A 16,666-nucleotide genomic window follows, 5' to 3' on the forward strand; every position below is an offset into this window, starting at 1 on the left:
GATACAAGAAGTCGACAGCCTACAACCCAAAGGAGGGCTCTCCCCAGAACCTGACATGCTGGCAGCCACGTCTCAGATATCCACACTCTAGAACAGCGAAAAAGAAATTTCTGTTACTTACAAGCTACCCAGCCGATGGTGTTGTGTTTTAGCAATCCGAACTGATTAAGGACAGAGAAGCAGAACTACTAGGCAATATATAAATGTGTGCGCACGCGCGCGCGTGTGTGTGATGCCTACATATACGTATATCCTCCTTTGTTCCAGGGATTTGGCCGTATGCACTGAGGAAGCAGGTGACACTGAGAAGCCTCTGTACAGCTGTTGTCTCCATGTGAGACGCTGGAGCTGAAGTCCACAGGGCAAGCAGTCAAGAAGGAAGATGGATGTGAAGGGGGAGACAGTGAGGACAAGCTGAGACCCACAGGATGAGCTGGGACCTACGAGGACAGACTGAAATCCATGTCAGCTCCGGCTGCCTCTGCCTGCAGGGACGAGGGGGTCCTGCAGTGGCCAGGGCCTTCAGCACCGATCTGAACACACACCGGAGCTGGAAGTCAGAGAGGCTGAAGGAGGAACCAGGGGAAGGTGGATCATTGGCTGACCCAGCCGCTGCCTCAGGCCAGAGGTGAGCCAGCAGATGAGTGACAATGTGCAATGTGCGTGAGCCACAAACATGCTGTGATTTCACTTCACCCTCCAAACCTCCCACGAGAATCTCGCGGTGGCTTTCTCTGACCACACTCCTCTAGAGGAGGGGACTCTAGGAGATACACTCCAGCCTGGACACATTGGCACGTACAAAGCCAGCACCTGCCTCAAGGAAAGCTCACAGCTCTGCCCCAACACCCCCTCGTCGCAGCCAGTTCGTTCTCTTGCAGGGTCTCTGCCCATCTAGCAAACTCTCCTCCCCTTCCCCCCTGAGCTCAGGGGGTGGAGGCCAGTGGCCCACGCCACCAGCCCCAGGGCACTGCACTGTCCCTGGGGGTTTCCACAAACACTGCCCATACCGCTGTCAATATACTCTTTCATACATTCTCCTCAAATTACCCAGTTGGAGCGTGCCATCTGTTTCCTGCTGGGATCCTGATGGAGGGTACACCCACCCTTGATGCAGAGGAACAGACAGAACATGAACTGGTAGATTTACACATTGCTTCTCTGCTGGAGATAGATTTATTTAAAAATATTAATTGAGCATCTACAAATGGAGTACCTACGTGGCCAAAAATTGTGCTCAGGGATGCAGAGGTGGAAAAAAGACACAGGTCCTCTGCTCTAAAGGAGCTTACCATCTAGTAGAGGAGACAGATAACAGCACATCTGCTCTTAGAGCCTCGCGGAATACATACATACACGGGGGATGCTCATGCTGTTTCTAGAACCTACTGAAGAAATTTTAATGGCGATTTATGAAACACAGTTATTGTAATACTGCATCTCCAAAGATATTTATTTTGTCTCACTTTTAAGAATGCACCCCTGAATAAAATTTTGAAAAGGGGAGGTATCATGCATGCATGCAATGTGGCTGAGTCTGTACTAGGCTGTTTATATAGAATATCTCATTTAATACTCATGCAATGTCTCAAAATGAGTGAGCAGAAATGGTCTCCACTAGGTAAATGGAGAAACTGAGGCTGGGAAAGGTGAAGTGGCCAGCCCAGGCTCACACAGCTAATAAGGGAAGTAAATGAGATTTTTATTTTTGGTCTTGGCTCTATACGTGTGATGAATTGTACCAAAGGTTTTGTTTTGTTTTGTTTAATTTTTTAAAACCTTACAATAAGCCTAATAGGTTTTATGGCCACCCCTTTTATGAAAGAGGGAAGCTGAGTGTTGAGAGGACACACAGATACTAAGCAGAGGAGCCAGGAACTGAACCCAGCTCAGCCAGATTCCAGAGCCCACCCTCTGTCTAGTCTGCACCACAACCCATAAAACACAATTGACATGACATTTGTTAAGGCTATGTTTCATTCTTGAATATCTTTCTCCATAAATACAGGGAGAGATCTACATATCTATAGAGATATAGCCACACATATCCATTATATCCTATTCAACACATAACACAGACATTCCATCTAATGCTTCAAGCTGTTCTACTTCAAGCATTGAATTATTTGCTTCCCCCAACCTCCATTAACCAAGTTTGGGGAGAAAAGCTAGCTGCCACATACGTCTTGATGAGAATAAAGTCTCTTTATTACTATTATTATTCCCCTAATGGTCTGTGTAGTATCGTACATAACTTTTTAGTCCTTCATAAAATCCCGTTGATAAACATTTGACAACTTGTTACAATTTTAAAACTTCCATCGCCGGATCTGTGCCCGTGCCATTGGCGTCTAACAACGTGATGGGAAGGCAGCCGCGGTAGCTTTCTGTGATGCTATAAAGAATTTTGCAGCCTCTCTCGGCTCCTAATTTATGACATGTGCACTGATGAATGATCAAGACTCACTATTTGCCATTATATAAGAAACAGGCCAACCAATTCATAATTTTCAGGAAAGCTGATTTTAACAGCCCTATTAGTTTTACAATTCCGACTTTTGTAAGCTTCAATTTGTTATGTTTAAGTTATTTGCTCTGAGGAGTTTGAGTGCTCTTACTGGGGTCTTCAGGTCTATTTTTCCAAACAGAGTTTGCAAAGAAAGACAATGGCCGGGCTGAAAGTTCAACTAAGATAAATTCTAAGAGTCAAAGAAAAAAATTGTGGATGTCCATTCAAGTTGAAAATACACAGAGCCTTTCTACCCCTTGTCTGTTTATTTAAAAAAAATACCATGTTGCCCCAAAAATAAGACCCAGTTAAGATCGTCAGCCAGATGGACACATTTAGTATGCTATGACGAAGTTTCAGAACAATATGACTGTATTTGAATAAATAAAGATTGTTGTACATGAAAAAAATAAGACATCCCCTGAAAATATGCCTTAATGTGTCTTTTGGAGCAAAAATTAATATAAGACCCAGTCTTATTCTCAGGGAAATATGGTATAAGACCCGGTCTTATTTTCAGAGAAACACGGTATAATAACCTGGAGATGATTTTTGCTGTGGTCTATGGGTTACATTATAGTTTTTAGACATTTGCAAAACCAGATCCTGTATCTAAACTTCACAAGATGAATCCCTTTGTCTCTTGAAGGATGGTTAAAATGTGAAAATGAGTAAGACATATACATTCAAAAGGCACAATTGATCCTGGTCTATAGCTGTTCAAATATATAAGCTTAAAAATAGGTTTTAATAGTACATACCTAGTGTTTACACAGTCGTTCATTCATTCCTGAAACTAATGATTTGTAAACATCTAGTACAGGAGTTGGTAAACTCGAGCCCACAGACCAAATTCAGCCCTCTGCCTGTTTTTGTGTGGCCCATAAACCATACAAAATAAAATAAAATAAGAATAAGAATATTATTCTTAACTAGAATAATAATAATAATTTTCTTACAAGTGAAAATTGTATGCAATTCAAGTTTCAGTGTCACAAATAAAGTTTTATTGGAACACAGCTCCACTCATACGTTCACATGTTGTCTATGGCTATTTCACATTACAGTGTGAGAGGTCCGTAGAGCTGTCAGAGCCACATGACCCACCAAACCTGAAATATTTACCACCTGGCCCTGATCTATTACATTCCACGTACTACAGATGAAAACACAACAAGAAGACAGTGGTAAAATACAGCAAGCTTTTTCCTCGTGCAGGGTAGCAATAAACGGGTCAAGGGGTTACAAGTGTTACGGGGAATAAATCACTAAAAGTATATCAAATACAGACTGATAAGGTGTGTTGAATAGGTGACTCACATACCAGGTGGCATTGCCATCAGGGACCCGATTTTTGAAACGGTGAATAACTCTTCATGAATTTCCAAACAAAATAAAGTACCACTCTCCTTCGATTCACGCAGGGTGTATTAAAACTGTACAAAGAACGCTTTGTGCTATATATAAAGTGGAATTTGGTTCTAGGCCCAGATAATTATAATCAGGTTTTTCAACTACCTGACAGGATGCTAAAAAGTTATGCAGGATATGGAACAATCCTTGGTTGTGCTGGACTGTCCCTCTCATGGCAGATATTGAGTAACCCTGGCCCTCACCCACTAATTCAACATAGAGGTTGAAATCTCGGAGAGTGTTGTCAGACTTGTTGGGCAAAAAAAAGTTGTGATCCACAAGCCAAGTCTTCAACAAACGAAGAGGGGCGCCAATGGAGAGGTAGATAATCACAGAGGAATAATCACTGGCATGCTGGGAAATATTTAACAACTGGCTCTGATTTTGTAGCATTTGCCAATTTTCATGGTGTAAATACTCCCATCATGGCCAATGTCAAGCTACCAACATGATGTCATTGAATGTAGAATGTAGAAAGAGTTGTGTACAACCAGCACTCCAGAGCCAGGATAGGCCAGTTGCAGCAAACCCATGGGATCCAGGCAAAGGGCATGAGCCTCAAATGAGCAGAAATTTGTACATGAACATCTAGGAACAGCCATCGGAAAGATGCATGTGAGTGACATATTACCAACCCCAAACCCAACTTCCCAACCCAGAAGGACACAGAGAATGTGGAGATAAATACCTTCCCTGGATTAAGTCGTAACCTCAGGGATTCAATTGAGGTGGGAAAGGAAGAAAGCACTTTTTAAAGCTGATAAGAATTTAATAATTTGTTTACCAGAAAACAGAATTCTGGGGGAAAAAAATTTTGGGTATGTTCTAGAGAAAATGTAGCAGAGGGAGGCTGGGCAAGGAAATCCCCAGCACAGAACACATTCTGGGTGAGACCAAGGGTGACAGAGAGCCACTCTCCATTCCAAACCAAATCTGACAGCCATCGAGGAGGCACTATTTCAGCAAATTCATCTCACACACAGTCATCAAATTATTATAATTTAGCTTCAGCAACTACTGTAGCTACTCAAAAAACACATTACTACAGTAGAGCTCTGAGAAATCTTTTGCACATACAGCAAACGTGGCAAAATTTGCCACTTCATTGACTTTGTAAAACTGAAAGAGCTCCCCCTTTGTCTTGTAAGTTTCACTAATTGCGTCATTATCAGAAGGCCATTTGACCAACATGGAGGAGATAAAAACGACTTTTTCTACATTTTAAGTGGAAATGTAAGTTAAACTATAAAGATATTCATGCCTGTGTGGTGCAGAATCCATATGAGATAAGACAGTCAAGTGATTATAGAGACATCACTTTAAAAAAAATCAAAAGAACAAACTCCTTTTGTGTCCAACTGATGTGATTATACAACCCATCTCAGCTTCTCAATCTTCATAATGTGGACACTGTTTGATAAAGAAAAATAAGGCAGGGTGGGTGCAAAAGCTCTAGCACAAGAAGAAAGGGTCTGAAGAGAAAGGGATGGATGTGAGAAAGCAAATAAAGGCAGTGTCCTTGAGACTGGATACAGTACAAATGGGGACCTTGGTCTTGTCAGAGGTCGATGAACTCTGAATGTAGAATCTGCTGACAGTGGATGGTGATGGGTGGGGTGGCGGGCCTGAGAACAATAATGGATGCTAATGCCCATGAAAGGAACACACAATTAACCAATGTACTATTTGTCTGCCCGAAGTTCCAGTCTACTACATATATGGGAATGAAAATATATGTAAAATATGTGGCATAAAGAAATCTTGACCGGATAACCTTGTGCCTATAGCTATAATTAAAAGTACCAATGAGTTGGCTGAACTCTGTTCCAGTGAAAGCCGTTAGCACCATTTGGTTTTTGGGAATGTGACTCAACCAATGCCAATCAACCCTAGGACCAAGTTGGCAATGGGGACTCAGCGCTAGAGAGCCATGTGGGTCACAATAGAAGAAGCCCCTTGAAGAAGCACTTTACAGTGTGAAGAGGAGCCCAGGGATGAAGAACAGCCTGTCAAGTCAGACCTGGCCTGAGTCCTGGCATCCCCTCCCACACCACCTCATGCTGTGAGACTGCACAATTCAATTACCCTCTCGGAGCCTCAGTGTCCTCAACTGCAAAATGGAGATAAAATAGTACCTACCTCCTAGACCTGACATATGGCTTAGATTAGACAATGCGTGGAAGTGGTTAACACAGGGGACGAGAAAGCCCTCAGGCGGAGAGAAGCAGATTCTTGCAGCAGGAAACAATTCTCAGGGACGTAACAAATGTGGGGCACCTGGGAGGGCAGAGAAGAGCCCATGGAGAAAAAGTGGCAGTTGAACAAAGATCTGAAGAAAGAAAGAGAGCAAGCCCGGCCTATATTTGGGGGAAAACTTCCCAGGCAAAAGGAACAGCAAGCACAAATGCCCTGAGGTGGGAACATGCCAAGCTTGGGAGCAGAAAAGTAAAGAGGCCAGTGTGTCTGGAGCAGACGCGGGCGGGAAGGTGTTAAGAAATGAGTTGGTAGCCACAAGAGGAGGCAGATGGAGGGCCATACCAGCCACTGCAGGGACTTGGCCAGGGAGGAGATGGAAGGCCGTTGGAGGCTTCGGAGTACAAAGCCTGACTTAAATTCAAAAGGATTCCTTGGGCAGTTATTTGGATATTTATTGTGTATATTTAGACAGATGATAGAGAGATGATAGATGATAGATGATAGATAGATAGATAGATAGATAGATAGATAGATAGATAGATAGATAGATAGATAGACAGACATGGAGGCAAGAGCAGAACAGGGACACCAGTAAGGAGACCACTGCAAAACCTGAGTCAGAGATGATGGTGGCTTCGACCAAGGTACAACGGAATCCAGGTGCTCCAATGATGTCATCAGGAGTCCATTTTTCTGTATCTCCTCTTCTATTTTCCTCTGCATTGGCTTCATAGCACCAAGAGGAGGGAAAACTACCAGAAGCAACTCCCAAGATTACATCCAACCAGCGAAGCCACCCCAGAAGAAAGGGGTGTTTTCACCATTAGTTGGAGCAAGGACCAAGGACTATGTCTCTTTGGTCCTTCTTGGTTGCCTGGGCAACTGTAAACTAAACCCTGCAGCCATGATGATGGGGTGTGTTGATGAGCCAACTCTGGTTCACATGCCCATCCCTGGAAGTCAGAGGCGAGAACAGCCCCACAGCAATCACATCCTCTGAAAGAGGAAGGGAGGTAGTTCCCTCAAAGGGAGTCTGCTAGAGATTGTAAAGGAAAATCTCCATCCTCCTCTACATACTCATAGTAATAGAGTTCCTAGCTGAACACATGGCCACATAAAATCCATATTCCCCAGTGTGGCTTGCAATTGGGTGTGGCTGTGTAGTTAAACGATATGTGAACAGAAGTGATAATGTACACCTTGTATATTTTGCCCTTAAAAGAAAGGGGATGCTATCCACCCTCCCCACCCCTCTGTCTGGAATACAACCCCCAATGGTAGTGATCTTGGGTCATGAGGACAATAGAAGCATCCTAATAATAGAAAGTAATGGGATAAAAGTACCCAGGGTTCCTAACAGATTTTCAGAACAGGGTCACCCTCTCAGCTTGGATTTTTATTCCTGAGAGACTGAAATAAAATCATATTGTCTAAGTCACTATTTTGGGGGTCCTGCTCAAAGCATACCATAATCCTAACTTATACAGAGTTTGAGTTTTATTATCACAAGGAGGAATGGAGAATGAAAAAAAAAATGCCAGTAATGATCTTCATAGTCAGCATCCAGTAGGATTGCTAATTCTAGAAATTTAACAGTCACTGATGTGGGGTTTTCCATAGAAACGTTACAGTTCTGCAAGAGTTCTATCCCACTTGAGATCTATTGCATCAATTTGCTCAAACAAAGCTTTGAGACTTTTTCATTTACAAATGTAACCAACCCTGCTTAATCTTGGCATTACGTCTTCACTACTAAACTTGTCGGTGGTATTCCTTGAGCCCTTCTGAGAACCAAAAGAAATCACCAAATTGTTGAGTGATTTGATGCAGTGAGCCGATGCAGTTGGAATAGAGCCCAAGATCCCACAAGAACCAAAAAGGGGCAAATTACAAAAATCTGATCATCGTATCCTCTCCCGAAAGATTTCGTTCAAACGCAAGAGTCAAGAGTCTTGCTTCTCTGACAAGAAAGAAAAATGCACACAAACCACAAACAAATGTGTTTTGTTTAGTGAGCAAGGAGGTAAAGATGCTCCATACACCCAGAGGGATAAAAATTTTATCTATATTATCTTTAGTATGGATAAAACTGTTCTCTTTCTCACTAACATTTTATCATCCCAACATGCTCCTAAATATAACGGAAGACCCCATTAATTTTTATACTACTATTTCATAGGACAAAGTTTAATTATGTTATATAAAATATTATAATATGAATCATAATAACTAACCTGTATGAAGTGCCCTTCAATCCATTTTGGGCACCACAGTCACAAACCATCTTGTCAAGTAGGTGCAATTAACATCATAATATGGGTAAGAAGATGGACCCACAGACAGGGTCACTCAGCCAGGGAGTGGCTGGTCCAGAAATCAAAGCTAGGAAGTCACCCTCTGGAGCTATATCTTGAAACATTATTCGCCAGTGCTGCCCAAATCTTCCTTCAAGGGAGGTTTTCCTACCCAGCTTCAACAGACAGACAGACATTGACTCCTTTAGGGTCAACAGAAGCCAAAAGCCACCTCCTCGAGGTCACGCCCTGCCAAGGGTGACACCAAGGCATCAGCATAAACTGCTGCCATTTTGGCCCAACACAGGACACTCTGAAGGACAGTACATGCTCTAGAGTCACTGCTGGGTTGGCCAAGGCTGTAGGCTGCATCCCAGCTCCACTTGGGTCTCTGTCCAATCTCGCTTCCTCACTCATCCCTCAGTAGATGTTGATGCCAAATAAACATCTCAAACCCGAAACTCTAGCTCAGTGCCTGCGTCTGACACTTGTTCCGCCAACTTTACTAATAGAGATGTCGATTGATTGATTGATTGATTGAGAATGAATGAATGAATGAATGAATGAATGAATATGTGGTTATATGGTGAACACACTGTTTTGAAGCCTTGGGTTCTGTATAACAATCCATTCAAACAATGATCTCCCTCTGTGTTCCAAGCACCTTCTGAGGCAAGGACAAAACAGGCAAGGTGCCGATGGCAAGGACTGGGCTAAGGTCAGTGGTTCTCAGTCTTCTTTGTTCATGAGAACCATTGAAGAACTTTTTTGTGGTGTTGTGTTTTAGTGAAACTCTGCCTGGGCCCTACTGGAATGGAACCGAATAAGAATACAATGAAGGCAGAGGGCTGTAGGGCCAGGTGACATGCCAGGACTTCTCAAATGTTCCCGGGTATATGAACCACCTGGGGCTCTAGTTAAAGGGCAAATTGATTCAGCAGGCCTTGGGTGCTGGTGCTACTGTAGGTGCCGGTGCCAAACCACACGGGGCTTAGGAGATGCGAGGAAGCCTAAAAGAAACATAAATAGGAACGTCCAGAGCTCCCAGCACATGACTTGCAATTATTTGACGTTTTTACATGACAGATACAGACCCTGCACATTAAGATATTACAACTTTAGAGAAACTACTGAGCACGCTTCAATCCCCTTTTTGCCTTAACGGATAAGACACAGGCTCAACTGACCTATAAGAGTGAATGTTATAGAAGAAAAGAATACAGAACACCAAACCATTTCTCCTGATGCCATTTAAATATTCCGATAAACCTTTCTGTTGTTTACTTTTTGCAATTAGATGCTGAGGTTACCAGCTGTGTGTGTGTGTGTGTGTGTGTGTGTGTGTGTGTGTGTGTGTGTCTGGCAATTCTGAAGGTATCAAGACTTTTCTTCTTTTCTAAACACAGCCATCTTCACAAACAACTTTGACAAATACACTTTCATTGTGTCAGAGTTGCTTGGGATGAAATTCGCTCAGCCATTAAAAGGTGGGAAAGTGTCCTGCTGCTGTGTATATGAGAGAAGGCCACTGTTTTGTCACATGTCAGCTCCCCATCAGTCGAGGCAGAGAAAGCGATTGGTACATGATGGGGTCGGTAAGAAGCCCTCTAAACCTTAATTATCAGAGTGCCCCCCAGTTTCGCTGGGCTTGTCAGTGACTCTTGACAGCTCAGAGGCAGACGAAAAGACAATGGCATATCACCAACTGGTTAATTAGCAGTGAGCATACAGCAACCCAAATTACAAGACCAAGAAAATATGCCACAGCGTTGCTTTTGTACGTTGGATTTAAGCAACACGTGCAAGGGGAGATGGTGACTATTTCAAAAGTAGCTCAATTGTTCTTTTGGGTCAGCTTTGGCAGTCCGGACGGCAAGTAGTTATTTTATCCCTCAAAGAGTTACTGAGGACCTACTGTGTGTCTGGTCCATAGGCTATGAAGAAGAATGTAATGAGGATGGCTGATTCATTCTTTCTTTCATGTCCTCATTCTACAGGTATGTTGTCTATTACCTCCTATACCCAAGCGCTGAGCTAGAGTCTCGGTGTGTGGTTATTACAAAACAAAGGCACACTCTGACACCTGCTACAACACAGATGGACCTTGAAGACATTATGCTGCATGAAATAAGCCAGTTGCAAAAGCACAAATATCATATGAGTCCACTTATATGAGGTCCCTAGAGTAGTCAAATTCATAGACACAGAGAATAGAAAGGTGGTTGCCAGGGGCTGGGAGGGGAGGAAGACTGAGGAGTTAGTGTTGAATGAGTACGGAGTTTCAGTCTGAGAACATAAAAACGTCTGGAGATGGATAGTGGTGATGGTTGTACAACAAGGTAAATGTGTTTAATGCCACTAAACTGTCCACTTAAAAAAATGGTTAAAATGGTAACTTGTTTGTTATGAATATTTTACAATTTTAAAAGAAAAAATTTAAAGAAAGAAAAAAATACAGAGGCATGATTTCTGCTCTCACAGTAATGACAGTCTATTGGGAAGATAGACATGAAATAAACTGAGAAATTAACATGCAACTATGCATCGTAAAACTGCTATGAAAGGACAGGACTCTCTCGTCTGGGTCAACGTGACTAATATTCCTAAATGCAAAACAACCATGGTATTAGTTGCTTTATAAAAGCATTCTTCACTTTACAAACATATCCCTTTAAATATTGAACGCTCGAGTATGTCGAAGGTTTATAGACAAATCACTCACTATATAACTAAGAGGTCTAAAGGCACAGAATTTTCAAGATAAACTGTTACGAGGCAGAACCCATTGAAGATCAATCAGAACTTACAATAAGCATCTTGGTAATTACAACAAAAACTAATGAATAAAATGATTTAAGTCATAAAAGTTTACTATATACCCAGTTTTACACACACATATACCTATAAAATGATGCAGTGAGAAAAAAATCTATACGATGCTGCATAGTTTGCATATTTAATAGACACAGTTAATGCTTGTGAGTATAATGTTCCATATTTACTTGTCCAATATCCCTGCCCCTGCTGATTATTTGAGCATTGATGTTTTATAAAATATAAAAACAGCATGTCACTTCAATACCCACTGCTATTGTGCAAAGGGTTTAAACTTTTGTGCCTTTGTTTAAAAAAAAATCCTTAGCTAAAGCTCTCATTAAAATGTAGAGAAGATAAGCATCCAAAAATTTAACTTGGAACTTGCATTGAAAAAAAAAAAAAAACTACACAAAGCCTTTGGATGGAACACTGTGCTTTTATCCTCTGACAATGTGGCAAACTTTCAGCATTTCCTGGAATATTTTCCAACTCCTTTAAACACCTGAAGGGTTTCTTGCATGTTGGATTGGTTGGCAGGAAGGGTGTGAGTAAAGAGAAAACAGCAGAAGGGCAGAAAAAAGAGAAAGAATACCTTTTAGATTAACCCGCAAAATCATCATATCCTTTAACGGTGACTTCATCAGGTCGAAAGCAAAGAAAATAACTGCCAGGATAATTAATAATTCTGGTTTTAAAAAGCTGAGGTTGATTATATAAAGGGCAGGCTGTTCTTTAAATTAAAGATGATATCTGAGGCATTTACAGCAATATATGTCCACCGATATTATACATAATATCGATATTATACATAAATATATAGGTCAGAAGTCCTCTCCCAGATGTCTGGAAAAGCTAGGCTGGTGAAAAAACTGAGTGGAGTGGGCTGGGTAGAAACAGAGGTGAACCAGAGAGCGCACACTCTTATGAAAATGGGCAGATGTTTCTCAACCGACTGTGGCCAGGCAGACAAGGCCCCATGTGGACAGAGCTTCTAATTTCAGAAGAAAGCAGAAGTTCTAATTTTCATGTAAAATCTCCCATTTTTTAAATATTGACACATGTGATTCATTTTTTAATACATAATTTTATCATTGCTGTGCAGGGTAGCCAAAATGTATCTGCAAGCTGAATTTACTGGGGACCACTAATTTTTTACCTACGTCCTAGTTGATCCCCGTTCCCAGACATGGTGATGAGAGAACATTCTGAAACGGGTCCCACTCAGATTGCAGAAGCAGTCCTGAGTGCTAGTGACACACTGGGTCCCCATGGCTCAGAGGATCTCATAACCCTGGCCGTGGATGCCCCGGGTGATATCAAAGAACAACCCTCCAGCAGGAAGTGTGGGCTTCAAGTCTCGCCTTTAAGATGGTCCAGCAAGGGTTCGCTCCATCCACACTGTCAGGGTTTTGCATCAAGGTCTCTCCATTTCCTCCTTGCTCTCCACCCCCTTCCACAACCCAAACAGTATGGAGGCTGTGCCCAATCTGCTTTCTAGAGCTTACAAATGGTTTTCTGTATGAAGACTTGGGTCCCTAAAGATTGACACAAATTAAAAACAAAATCTTAAGAGTTATCATTGGCAAAAGAGATAAAGGTATTCCCTACAGCTAGTACTGGCCCAGTTTCAAATGAACAGATTCTTTTTTTTTCTTTTTTTTTAACCAAAGAACTACCTAGTGAAAGAGGTTAGGAGAGATAACTGACATACTACAGCTATGTGCTTTAAAAAACAACAAAACACTTTTCTTTGGTATGCCCAAATCTTCCAAGCTCTACTACTAGATTCCCAAACAAGCAGTTCTCAGAGAAAACCTGCCCTTGAAAGGGTTTGATTTGACTGGCACAGGTTTATGTTTTGTTTTGTTTTGAATAGTTTTAATTTTACCATTTTGGGGTGTGCACTCTCCAGGTTGGTTAAATGCCCCATGACTCCCATCTGTCTTAAACCCAGCTGAGGCACACATGTATGTTGTCTGCCTAATCTCTGTAGATATTTGAATTTGCTGTTTCTGGACTTTGTTCCTTTTCTTTTTGCCATTCCTGTATTTACTCTTCTAAAAAGAAACCAACCTCAAAATGAACTTGAAGGTCAGATACAATACATCTGAACCAATCACACAAAAATAGACCTACTGCATGTAGAATGGCACTGATGATAAAATAGTGAGTAAAGACACAGGGCCAGTCATTCAAGAGCTCAAGATCATATAGGAGAAATCAGCGAAGAAACAGGGTCACTGCTAAGTGAAAGTTGTTCCAATGTAGATGTGCTTGGGTACTAGGGACACAAGTCAAGATAATTGCTCACTGGATTTCAGGGGCTCTGGCCTCCCAGCCCCTCTGAGGCAGATGCCTGGTCAGTCTGGACCTAGTTTATTTGGTTTTGCAGGATGAGAACCAGGCTTTAATCAGTGAAGGTCATGCCATTGGTGGGAGGGGTATGGCCCCTCCCTCATCACTGTTGGGTTTGACCATGTGCTTTTGCCAGTGGAATGTGAGCAGATGTGTCCAAACAGAAGTTCCAGAAGGAAGACGTACATAGAGCAGAGCCACAGCCAACCACTGTTTCAGTTTAACAAAAATTGTCTGTGATTGTAAGCCACAGAGACTAGGGGGGCTGTTTGTTACACAGCAAAGCCAACTAATGCACTAGCACAGTTTACTGCCATTTTTTAAGAGGAGAAATGTTGACACTCCTCTGGTCAAATAATGTTCACACATCAGTTGACCCATTTAGCAGAAACAAGAGGTATCCGTGATAGTATAAATACATAAACAGAATGAAACAGAAGGACCAATACCAAAAGCCTATTTTCCCCCAAAACTATGCCCACACCCACTGGTTTTGCCCATTTCAGTAAATGCTAACTCATCTGTCTTGTTGTTGAGAACATTTTGGTCATCCTTGATTTGACTTCTCTTTCTCTCACACCTCACAGCCCAATCAACAGCAAATTGTGTTGGCTCTACTGTTGAAATACATCATAAAATTGCCCCTTTTCACCATATCCGCTATTACAACCCTGATCCCAGCGACCATAATATCGCGCCTGACTTATTGCAATGAACTTCTGATTTCCTACTTCTACCCTATCCCCTCAACAGTCTATGTTTTACCCAGTTTTCAGATTAATTGTATTAAAATCAACTGTATATCATGTTCGCCTTTTTCTCAACTCTACCCAATGACTCCTATCTCACTCACAGTAAAAGCCACAGTTCTTACAACAGCCCACCAGGTCTCCTAGTCTTTCCCTTGCTCACGTGAACAAACAGGTCGCACACATGCCCACTGCAGTTTTTCCACTTGCTGCTTGTTCTGCCTGGACAACTCCACACAGAAAACTCATTGGCGTGTTCTCACTTCCCTCGGGTCTGGGCTCAGATGTACCCTTTATCAATGAAATCCGACAAACTGTATAGTTAGTTCTTTCCTGATTCCCTCGACTAGAGTTAAGCCCCAGAAGGATAAGAATTTAAGTTTGTCCACTATGTCATCCCTCAGTTCTTACAAAATCCCAGGCACGTAGTAAGTATTCGATATAGTATATATTTCTTGACCAATAATATTGGACTCAGACACATTTACATTTGCATTCCAGCTCTGACAGTTACTAGTTGTGTGACCCTAGACAGGTCACATTACCTCTCTGAACTTCTATTTACTCACCTCCTAAATGTGATAATAATCTCTCCCTTCCAAGTTTTTGCAAGATAGAGAGGTAAAGCATCTTAAGTGCTGCCATCAGTAAGTAGTAGCTATTATCATTACAGGTACTGCTCATCTCCCACCTCTCCGACATCTTTGTTTACTCTGCACCAGCCACATTGGCCTGAGCACTCGCTAAAACACACCGAGCAAGTGCCCACGTGACCTTTGCACCTGCCACTTCATTGGCCTGGAACACTGGTCCCCAGCTCTCTGCATCACTGGCTTCTTCTCATCACTCAAGTTACAGCTATGAGGGGACCTCCTCAAAGAAGACATCCCAGGCCTCGCTGCCTCAAGTACCCCATCAGTCACACTCGATCGCATCATTAGTCTATTTCCTCCATAGACTTTTATCACCTTGTTATTGCTTTGTTTGCTTAGCCTTTGCATGGCTGCCCCCACTAGAAGATAAACTTTAGGAGGAAAAACAACTCATCTGTCAGGTTCACCAGCATTTCTGCAATACCTGGTATGTAATACTCACTGAATAAATATCTGTTGAATAGACAGACAAAAGATTTAATGGAGGAAACATACAAAGACAATAAGGCATATGCGTAATAATGCATATTTATGATTATCATGGTAGAATCTCACTCCATGTGGATTGAGAATTCAGGTGATGATGTGGGAAGAGGGAAAAGCAGAATGGTGAGAAAGGTTTGAAGGATTCGGCATCCAAGAGGAAGAGACCAGGAAAACATTCTATTTTTAAAAAGACAGAGTAAAGTGAAAGTGTAGTTTGAAGTAGGTACTAAAATAGAAAAATCATCAGTCTTATCCAGATGACACCAAAAACCTAGGAACGCAAGGAAACTTTGGCTGGAATCACAACTCTCGGACTCACAAAAGAGGCCTGGCACCTCAAAGAGGAAGCAAGGAGCCCTGCCCGATGCGTGTGTGAGCAGATGCGTTGAAACATGGAGAGCTGGGGAGTCACTGTGGCTGGATAATTCAGAGCACCTCATCTTCATTCTCCTCCTGAGTAGAGACAGTTTTGCCCTTTGGGCATACAGGCTGAAATGCCTCCTCCCCTTTGGGATTCAAAACAGAAATGAAAACATCCTTCTAAAAAAGGTCACGACTCTCAGGTTTGGGAGACTTGCCAGTGCAACCTGGAACCAGACATCAAAAACTAAAAATACTGCTTCAATTTCTGTAACCACTTGACACATCTGTGTCTAAATGTAATCTGTAGCATGGACGAACCCACTGGTGAGACGGCAAACATTTTGTAAGAGGACACAGCGTCTCACAGGATTCAAGGAAGATGCTTAGATCTCTAATTATTTCAAAGATGCTATTTATCAACCCTGGGAAGGATGCATATTGAAATATCAGCATTTTGCTTTTGGTCAGCTGCATGCACTTACATGGAGGACACTAAGCAAACTGGCAACTGTCACATCTTTACATTTGTTCAAATTAAAGGCAGATATAGAGGTGAGTTTCCCATCCAGGACAATCAGGGAAAATTCATTTCTTTCTTTTCCTTTAGTGTTTCCTATAATTCACTCTGATCGTGGTGCATAGGAAGCAAGAATTGCCTGTAAAAAGGGGCTTTTAAACTCTTAGTTGTTTGCAGAATATTAGTAACACTATAAAAAGTTTATGTTAATTAATGCTGCATTTTAATAGATTTCCTGGAAGTTTGTAACTGCGTACTATAAAGGCTTTCAAGATAATGTATTATACAGTGGTTATCATAAACTCCAAAGCAGT

The sequence above is a fragment of the Rhinolophus sinicus genome, linkage group LG13 (genome assembly GCF_036562045.2).
Source record: "Rhinolophus sinicus isolate RSC01 linkage group LG13, ASM3656204v1, whole genome shotgun sequence".
NCBI classification, from domain to species: domain Eukaryota; kingdom Metazoa; phylum Chordata; class Mammalia; order Chiroptera; family Rhinolophidae; genus Rhinolophus; species Rhinolophus sinicus.